This window comes from Malania oleifera, chromosome 7 (assembly GCF_029873635.1).
Source record: "Malania oleifera isolate guangnan ecotype guangnan chromosome 7, ASM2987363v1, whole genome shotgun sequence".
Classification (NCBI taxonomy): Eukaryota; Viridiplantae; Streptophyta; class Magnoliopsida; order Santalales; family Ximeniaceae; genus Malania; species Malania oleifera.
The window spans coordinates 90,485,217-90,495,632 of NC_080423.1; the positions used below are offsets into that span (position 1 = coordinate 90,485,217).

At 38.6% G+C, this 10,416-nt stretch overlaps 1 non-coding gene across 1 annotated transcript; it reads left to right on the forward strand.

Annotated features, from left to right (window-relative positions):
- Window positions 1–5,357: 5,357 nt before the first annotated feature.
- On the forward strand, window positions 5,358–5,464 carry LOC131161034 (small nucleolar RNA R71). Its single transcript, XR_009138197.1, has one exon. It is a non-coding gene; the product is annotated as a small nucleolar RNA R71 (small nucleolar RNA).
- Window positions 5,465–10,416: the final 4,952 nt, after the last annotated feature.

A 10,416-nucleotide genomic window follows, 5' to 3' on the forward strand; every position in this document is an offset into this window, starting at 1 on the left:
GCCGACAGTTCCACACCAGCAATCCCAACAGTGTCTGTCCCTAGTGGGGCAAATGTGTAAATATGCACTGGCCCGCCATATGGCACCGAATTATTACCCCGATTTCGATTTGGAGCGGGTGCGTTGCTTATGACAATCCCGAGCTATGTGGTCGTACTTGCCACACCGATAACATATAGGACCCCTACCCCAGCATTCTCCCCAATGCCTCAATCACACCTCGCGCAATAAGAGGGTGTTGAGTTACCCCGATAGCTTTGATCACTCGTAACTGGCCTCTGACCCCCAATGTCTCTGTCTCCCCTCCATGGATCCTGTTTGACATTAGCATGGGAGCAGGGAGATATGGGTCTCTTTCTCTGCTCTGACATCCCTACACTTCCCTACAGGCTTGACTCTGCAACGGTGACTTTATCCACAAATTCTGAAAAGTTCTGTATCTGTAAGCATGCCACATGCTCGTGGATTATTTGTTTCAAGCCCCTCTCAAACCACCACAACTATCGATATTCATCTAGGACCATGAAAGGGGCAAAGCGAGAAAGCTCCATGAACCAAACAGCATACTACTACACAGTGAGTTACCCCTGAGTCAAATTGAAGAATTCCTCCGCCTTCACATTCTTGGTGGTGGCGGGAAAATATTGGTCGTAGAAGACCTCCTTGAAATGCTTCCATGTCATAACAGTAGGTACTGCCTGCTGCTCTTCCAATAGCTTCACTGTCAACCACCACTGCTCGGTCTCTTCTGTCAGTTTGAAAGTGGTGAAGAGAACCTTCTGTTTCTTAGTGCAATGCAGCACTATTAGTATCTTCTCCATCTCCTATACCCAATTCTCAGCTATGATTGGGTCAGCTCCTCCCACAAAAGAAGAAGGTTTCAAGCGAGTGAATTGATCGATCAAACAGCCCTAGTTCACAGGTGGGCAACTCGATCCCTCAGGGTCCCGCCTCATCTCTTCCCTGACCTACCGAGTTATACCTTGCAGTAGTTTGGAGGTTTCAATCTCATCTCCGCTGGAAGGCCCCAACTCATTCTCCCCTCTAGCATCCATGACTTTACCTTTGGTATCCATCCTAAAAATAGGACAGAGGCAAGTTTAAAATCTCCACATCTTAACATAACTGGCGCAGTTATAAAACAAGAAACCAGATTAATATTCAAATCCTTAAATTAAACATCCAACACCCAATTAACCTCAATCATTTTAACCTTAAAATTCAAATTCCAAGTTTCAGTCTCCTAGCTTGGAAACATCACCGTCGATGGATTTACCGTAGTTTTCTAAAATTGTCAACTGATTTCGAAAATCACAGAAGTTTGTCAAGGGATTTCTGCCTCCAAACTATAAAACAATACTCAAATTCCTATCAATATCTTAATCTACCCGTTTTTACCCTAATCCTAACTCGAACCTATACTCTAGTATTAATCCTCCTAAAGTTGGTAGAATCTATAACCTAAAGCTCCAATACCACTTTATCACGCCCTGAACCCTCCAGGTGGGGTCCAGGGTGTGATGAGACCAATCACCATCTCTTATACCATTCACGCAGCAGAAAAATAATGAACAACCTCAAATAAAATACCAAAGTACTATATATAACCCAAAAAGGAGTATACATCCACATATATTACGTAACGAGAAATTCTAAAACATAATTATACATATTTCAGTTCTTACTACCACTCACAAGTGACCAAAATTCTAAACCCTGCCCCGGTGCTTTCTAAGCTCAATCACCTGAAGGACCAGAAAAGATAATAATTTGCTGGGGTGAGACACCTCTCAATAAGGAAGAAAAAAACTATAGTAGTGTGAGGCAAAAGAGTTTTAATATATATATATATATATATATATATATAAAATAAACTCATCAATTAATCCACGTACAACTAGTAAGGCACAAACAGACTGTAGTCACACAAACAAAACCAATATTTATAGCGAAATTTCCCAAGGATTGGGAAGATTACACGCTCATACATGTACCTTTCCTCTACTCTGATATCGTTTGTAATCATACTCTTTGATTCGGGTATGACTACAAGCGATATCGATTAGGGCACTCACCTTTCACAGTAAGCCCTCGGGTGGTGAGATTTTCTTTGTTGTAAATATTTATGCATTTAAGTTCACATACTAGTATACACACACACATTCACATCAATAATCCTCATAGTCTGCAAACATATACACCACAGTTCATTCACACATGACACAATACAATCCATTGAACTCAATGCGTGGCCCACCTATGGTAGTTGCATACCCTGCAGTACGTCGCCCACATAGGGCTATTACGTACAACCCAGTATATGGCCCACATAAGACAATAGTGTACTACACCGTATATGGCCCATGTAGGGCAGTTACGTATTTCACTGTATGTTTATGTACATGGCCCTTATAGGACTACTGCATACCATCTCAATACGTGGCCCACATAGGACTAATATGCACTACCCACTACGTGGCCCACATAGGACAACTGCGTACTTCACTATACGTGGCCCACGTAGGGCAGTTACGTATCTCATTGCACATTTATGTTCACAACAAATAGTATTCACAATCAACTCACATTCACCATCAAACAATGTTCACAGCGAAGCAGTATTCACAACCAGATAGTATCCACAACCAATCAATATTCACATCTCTGCAAAACAAGAGACAATTTATGCAAACAATGGTCAAAAGATGTACCAAAAACTAAAAAGTCATCCATGAAAATTTCCATTATCTCTTCCATCATATCAGAAAAAAAAAAAAATAGCCACCATGCAACGTTGAAATGTCGCTGGGCCATTGCACAATCCGAAGGGCAACCTCCTAAAAGCAAATGTTCCATAGGGGCATGTGGATGTAGTTTTCTCTTGATCTTTGGGGGCTATGGCAATCTGGTTATACCCCAAATAACCATCTAAGAAGCAATAATAGGAATATCGAGCCAATTGATCCAGCGTTTGATTAATGAAGGGAAGTGGAAAATGATCCTTCCTTGTTGCCTTATTCAACTTGCGGTATTCCATACATACACGCCACCCCGTGACTGCTCTTGTAGGAATAAACTCATTGTTGTCATTTTTTACCACCGTCATTCCACCTTTCTTTGGTACAACCTGCACTGGACTTACCTATGAGCCATATGAAATAGCATAAATAATTCTAGCATTAAGGAGTTTCAAAATTTCAGCTCTCACAACTTCCTTCATTGCTGGATTTAATCTTCTTTGGTGCTCGATCGACGGTTTGTAAAGTTCCTCCAATAAAATATTGTGCATACAAGTTGAAGGACTTATACCTTTTATGTCAAAAATAGTCCATCCCAAGGCTATTATATACTCCCTTAACACACGCAGCAGCTTTTCCACTTCTTCAGATGTGAGTGATGCCGCGACAATCACTGGAAAGGTGTCACTATCTCCTAAGAATGCATAGCAAAGATGCTCAAGTAATTCCTTCAACTCTGAAGTTGTAGTTTGCTGCATCTTTTCTTTAGAAATTACAGAATCCATCTTCTCTACCATAGGTTCTATCCTCGCCACTTCATTGCTAAGTGTTGTACTCTGCTGCAAGGCTCCCAAGGCAAATACATAGTGGAGAAACTCCTCACTAATAAAAGGTAAATAAGATTCACAAACATAAAAATTATTAAAATCATAAGCATGAGATAAAGTGGTGATACATCGTTCTAGATGATTGGCTAGTACAAGTTCTTGAAAAGCTTCTTCTACACATTGTTGAGTGACATCTACCCGAAAGCAAGTGCTTGGATCTTCTAGGAATCTCATGACTTGGTAGATGTTGAACATGACCTCTTCCTTGTTTACTCTCAATGTTAACTCGCCCTTTTGAACATCAATTAAAGCCCTTCTAGTGGCCAAGAATGGTAGGCCAAGAATTAGTGGGACTTCTTGATCTTCCTCCATATCTAACACCATAAAATCAGCAAGAAAAAGTAAATTTATCCACCTTTACCAATACGTCTTTTATGATTCCATGTGGATACTTGATGGATCGGTCTGCTAGTTGCAAAGAAATGGTTGTTTGTTTCATCTCTCCAAGTCCCAATTTCCTGCAAACAGAAAGTCGCATAAGATTAATGCTAGCACCAAGGTCGTATAAAACTTTATCAAAAAATGAATTTCCAATAGTGCAAGGCAAAGTGAAACTCCCTGGATCTTTTAATTTTTGAGGCGATTTCTTTTGAAGAATAGCACTACACTCTTCAGTAAGTTTTTACTATTTCGAACTCCTCCAACCTTATTTTCTTGGAAATGATATCCTTCAAGAATTTGACATAGTTTGGCATTTGTTCCAAGGCATCTGCAAAATGAATGTTTATATGAATTTTTTTTAAAATATCCAAAAAATTAGAAAATTGCTTACCTAATTTTTGTTTTTGAAAACGTTAAGGATAAAGAAGTGTAGTAGAGAGAATAGGAAGATTGTTAGGAAATGAAATTGTTGGAGGTGTGTCCGTATCTCCTAGTATATCATCCACAATCTCCTCTTCTCTCACTTTATTCTTACTTTGGCCATTATTTTTAGTTGTAGGGGTGGACATGGTTTCCGTTGCTGGTGACTTCTCAATTTCTCATCCGCTCCTAAGTGTGATGGCCTTGCATTGTTCCTTTGGATTCATTTCTGTGTTGCTAGGAAAAGTTCCTCTTTGTTGGGCATTTATGGTCGTGGCTAGTTACCCAATTTGCATTTCAAGATTCTTCATAGTGGCTCCTATATTGCTACAATGAGTCTCAATGTTATCCAACTGTGAATCAATCTTTTTAAACCTTGCTTTAGTCTCCTCAACAAATGATACCATGGCTTCCTAAAGTGACATCTTTTTTCTCGTTTTGTTGACTATAAAGTCTTGGAGGAGGTTGTAGCGCATTCCTTGTATTTCCATAAAACAAATTCTCATGATTTCGAAGCCCTAGATGGTAATATTGTGGCACAGGATTACCCTGATAGTTGTAGTTCCGATTGTTGATGTATTGAACCTATTATTGACTCGCTTCATTGCTCGGATTTGTCCTACTTATAGCTGCCACATATTCTGCACTTTGTGGTATTCTCTGGGTTGTCAAAGCTTAAATCTGATGGGATAAAGAAGCAACTTGAACTGAAAGGACAACAAACAGCTCCAATTCATGAATCCCAGCAACTTTCTTAGCCATAGTTCTTTCAGTTGGCAATTGATAGTTATTTGAGGTCATTTCTTCCAAAACAGAAGTAGCACCCTCAAGTGTCTTTGACATCAAAGTTCCCCCAAATGCAGCATCAACTAAAGTCTAAGTTTGTCCATTTAACCCATTATAGAACATTTGAATTTGCAACCAATCCGGCAATCCATGTTGAGGGCAGTGTCAAATCAAATCTTTATACCTTTCCCATGCTTCATAGAGTGATTCAAAATCATTTTGCTTGAATTGACCAATCTCACTCCTGAGTTGGGCTGTTTTTGCAGGTGGAAAGAATTTAGCAATAAACTTTTTTATCATATTCTGCCAACTAGTGATACTTCCTGGTTGTAGAGATTGTAGCCAACCTTTTGTCTTGTCCCTCAAAGAAAAAGGGAACAATCTCAGTCTTATGGTGTCTTCAGTAATACCATTGATCTTTACAGTGTCGCAAATCTCCTGAAACATTGTCAAATGAACATTGGGATCATCAAGTGGTGATCCGCTAAATTGCGCTTGTTGCACCATATTGATCAAGGCGGGTTTGAGCTCAAAATTGTTGGCATTAATGGGTTGCATCTTATACCCGAGTAGTTGTCATTCACAACTGGCCATACATAATCCTTCAAGGCGCGTGGCTACGCATCTTGTTGTCCGTTCTCCATGGCTAGTACCTTCTTCTTTCTTAGCACTCTGAGAGTTCTTTCAATATCTGGATCAAAAGGAGTAATGTCACGGGTTCTAGCACGACACATCCAACATAAAAAACACACCTAAAATAAAAAATAAAAAATAAAAATAAAATAAAATAAAATAAAATAAAATATAAAAAAGTAAAATTCTAAATTAAAACCAAGATTACTTTGTATTGATATTGGCAAAATTAAGAAAAACTCAATTTCCGGCAACGGCGCCAAAATCTTGATCAGTGCAAAATTGCAAGTGCACAGTATTATAGTTTTATAATAAAGTGATGAGAAGAGTATCGTCCTTAGAGATTGGTGACTTACTTTTGTCAAGTACCAAAATTATACTAATCTTGAGTTTATTTAGAAAAGAAATTTAGATTTTTGTAAGTTTAAAAATTAAAGTAAACTCAATTTAAAGAAAATATTCAAAACAGAATGAAATTGTTTGCTCAAGTATCAAATTAATGAGAAAGAAAACTTTTAGGAAATCAATTTTACCTTGTTTTTCACTATGCTTTACTAATCTCACTAATAGGAATTAATTTTCTCTATTTGTTAGCAAATCTCAAATTCATCCAAAAGCCTCTTTCGATAGTCAATTGGAAACTATTCTTGTTTATTATTTAACATAAGAGTATACAAATCAATAAAGCAAAAACGCATTAAGACCCACGATTTTAATACTACATAGGTTCATACAAGTCTTTCGATCTCTATATTTACCTATGCTGAAATATCCTATATCTATCCTATAATTTCCCCTTTCGGTAGCAAATCACAAGATCAAGATCATTTAATTAATGGTCAATTAATTAAAAGCAATAAACTTAGAATAAATCAAACAAACTTAGATAAAAATTACTTCAGATTAGCATAGAAAAGAAAGCATAGTTTGAAACCAGATTACATCATTTTCCTAGAAATAATAAAATTAGTTCATGCTGAAAATAAAATCCCGCATAAACGAATTCACCATACTTTCTTTTCTTATGGGAGTGGAAGAAAAATCACAAACAGCCTTGTCGAAGCCTGCTGCATTCGTGCTTCAAGAAAACACCAAGAGCTACTGCCTTTGTTCCTTCGTCTTCTCCAACGCCGCCCCTCAAAACTAAAAAGAAAGCCTTCCTCTTTTCTTTTCCAACCTAGCGCAGCCTCCCAAAAGTCCCCTTGTGCGGCCTCCTATGTGTGTCTCCCCAAAAGAAGCCTCTCCCAAAAGCCTTCCTTTATTCCCCATTTTTTAAAACCCTAAGCAGCAGCCGTGCATGGCTGGGTCAAATCACCCCAGTGCATGCCCCCTTTTTGCAAGCCTAGCCTTCTCTTTTTTAATTCAAAGCCCATGTGCAATTCAGCCCTTAGCCTCCTCCAAATCCACATGGCCACATGCATACCCAACCCACTCATTTTAACTTTTCCACTTTAATCTTCCCAGCAAAAGCCACAAAACACCAAGCCACTAATTTCCTTGACATGGCATTATTCACTTGGGTTTTTTATTTTTTTTAAAGCCCAGCTTTCCACAATTTTTCCATTCAATTTCCAGCTCACATGTTGAAGCCCACTTACCTTCCTCACGTGCACACATAGTTTTCTTCATGCACACTTGTTTTTCATGCATGGATTGCTTATTATTATTATTTTTCTTTTAAAACCGCGCACAGGTCCGCGATTATTTAACAGCTCATGACTCTCCACTTGTATTTCATGCTTGGCTTGTACATGACTTCTCTCCATGAGTGTGCATGGCACTTGATTCAGATTCCAGCTCATGTACGCAACACCTCTTTATGCTCGCGACCCGCATAGTGCATGCGGTGTCTCCTTGTGTAGTGCACGACTTCTCCAACATTTTTATTTCCAGATTTAATTTCCAAATTTTTTTTTTCTTTTCTTCAAATCTGCAATAAAATTAAATGACCACACTAAGACCTAAAATCGGTGAAAATAAAATAAAATTAGGCCAAAGTTTAAAGTTAAAGAGTGATAAATTATTCTAATTTATGTCACTCATCAGCGTGGCACCAGATTATTCCCTCGATTCCGATCTGGAGTGGGTGCGTTGCTCGATGGTCCTGATTTTGACCCAGCGGCTTATGATAATCTCGAGCTATGTGGTCGTACTTGTCACACCGGTAGCACATAGGACCCCTACCACGACATTCTCCCCAATGCCCTTGATTACACCTTGCGTTGTAAGAGGGTGTTGAGTTACCCCGATGACTTTGATCACTCCTAACTAGCCTATGACTTCCAATGTATCTGTTTCCCCTCCATGGACCCTGTCTGACATTAGCTTGGGAGTTAGGAGACATGGGTCTCTTTCTCTACTCTGACATCCCTACACTTCCCTGCAGGCTTGACTTTGCAACAGTGGCTTTATCTACCAATTCTGAAAAGTTATATATCCGTAAGCATGCCACGTGCTTGTGGATTCTTTGTTTCAAGCTCCTCTCAAACCACCTCGCCTTTTGATATTCATCTAAGATCATGAAAGGAGCGAAGCGAGAAAGCTCCATGAACCTAGCAGCATACTACTGCACAGTGAGTTGCCCCTGAGTCAAATTAAAGAAGTCCTCCGCCTTCGCATTCCTAGTGGTAGCGGGAAAATATCGGTCGTGGAAGACCTCCTTGAAATGATTCCATGTCATAACAGTAGGTACTGCCTGATGCTCTTCCAACAGCTTCACTACCAGCCACCACCGCTCGACCTCTCATGTCAATTTGAAAGTGGCGAAGAGAACCTTTGGTTTCTTAGTGCAATTCAGCATTGCCAGTATCTTCTCCATCTCCTACACCAAATTCTCAGTTATGATTGAGTCAGCTCCTCCCACAAAAGAAGAGGGTTTCAAGTGAGTGAATTGATTGATCGAACAACCCTGGTTCACAAGTGGGTAGCTCGATCCCTCTAGGTCCCGCCTCATCTCTTCTCTTACCTACCGAGCTATACCTCATAGAAGTTTGGAGGTTTCGATCTCATCTCCGCTGGAAGCCCCTTGTAGAGACCTGGGAAATAAAATAATAAATATATAGGAAAAAAAAGATTTTTGGCTGGAAAAGAAGGAAACCAGCGACTGTTTTTTGGAGATGCCAGAAAATTAGCAACGATTTTGGTTTTACCATGGAGCGGTAACAGGTAAACGGTTAAAACCAGGCTGGTTAAATAGAAAACCAACGATGATTTTCTGAGGGTCAGAGAAGTGAGGGTTATATGAGGGATCCTGCAAGTGTTTTGTAAAACAAAATAAATTCTCTCTCTCTCTCTCTCTCTCTCTCTCTCTCTCTCTCTCTCTCTCTCTCTCTCTTATACCCACGAACCTCTTTCTCTCTCTCTTTATTCTATTTCGGCTCCGTTGAAACCCAGATTGACGATCAAGAACCACCACGGGATTCCTGGAAGATTCTCTACAACGTACGCAGAGCATATTTTCAAGTTGAGGTTCCGGGGCACCATCCCAAAACTAGGGTAAGTGGTGTATTTTGGGGTTTTTAAGTTATTTTGGAGTATATGAAATGTAGGAGGTGTTAAATGGAAGTTATTCTGGGAGTTGTGTTAAATAATTTGGGAAAAATGTGTATTGTAGGTTTTTGGGCTACGAACGCCGAAAGACGCAGAAAATTAGGTGTTTAGTGGAATCTCAGTAAGCCAGGTAAGGGGAATAAATTATAACAGTATTTTTATGAAAATTATGGGTTGAGAAATATGTAAAAATGGCGTATGTTATTTTACCAAAAATTTATTATGATATAAATATCAGATGAAATTTGTGTGGCATATGATTTATATTAAGAAATGTTTAAATTGGGTTAAATGATTTACCCTGTGAAATATGTGATACTGAAATGTGTTTTGATATGAGATTTGAAATGGGGAAAAATGAGGAAAGTGAAATGTACTGAAATATATATATCTTTTGAGAAATGTGAATTATGTGAAATGAGATATGTATATGTATTTATGAGATGACATGAGTATTGAATTGATGGAATATCATTGAAATGATGAAATGAGTTGTGAATAATGAGAATGTGAACATTGCAATGATAATGCTGTAATGAGAATATGATATGTGAATATTGGTATGAGAATACGAAATTGAGAATATAAGAAATGAGAATATTGCAATGTAAAATTCTGCAATACTGATATTGAAATATGAATATGAAAAATCGTAAATATTGCACCATTAATTCTGCAATATGAATACTGAATGATGAGAATTGAAATATGAAGTTCTGAAATATGAATACAGACATGTGATTGATGAATTGTCAATACCACATAATGATTGTTAGTATATGCTAGTGATAACTCTGATGAATGGATATGGAAACCCTAATGATGAGTAGTGATATTGAGCACGGTACCATTGCTAGTGGAGTTAGTGCAACGACATTGGCTCGTGGAGCATGTGGTATGACAATCGACTGAGCTGTATAGTAAAGTTGTTGTGCCCCCTGAGTTTGGATAAGGGCTATTGGTTGGCCAGTCATACTATAGATACAAGATATATGAAGATATTTGACTTAACTGTGTCAGCC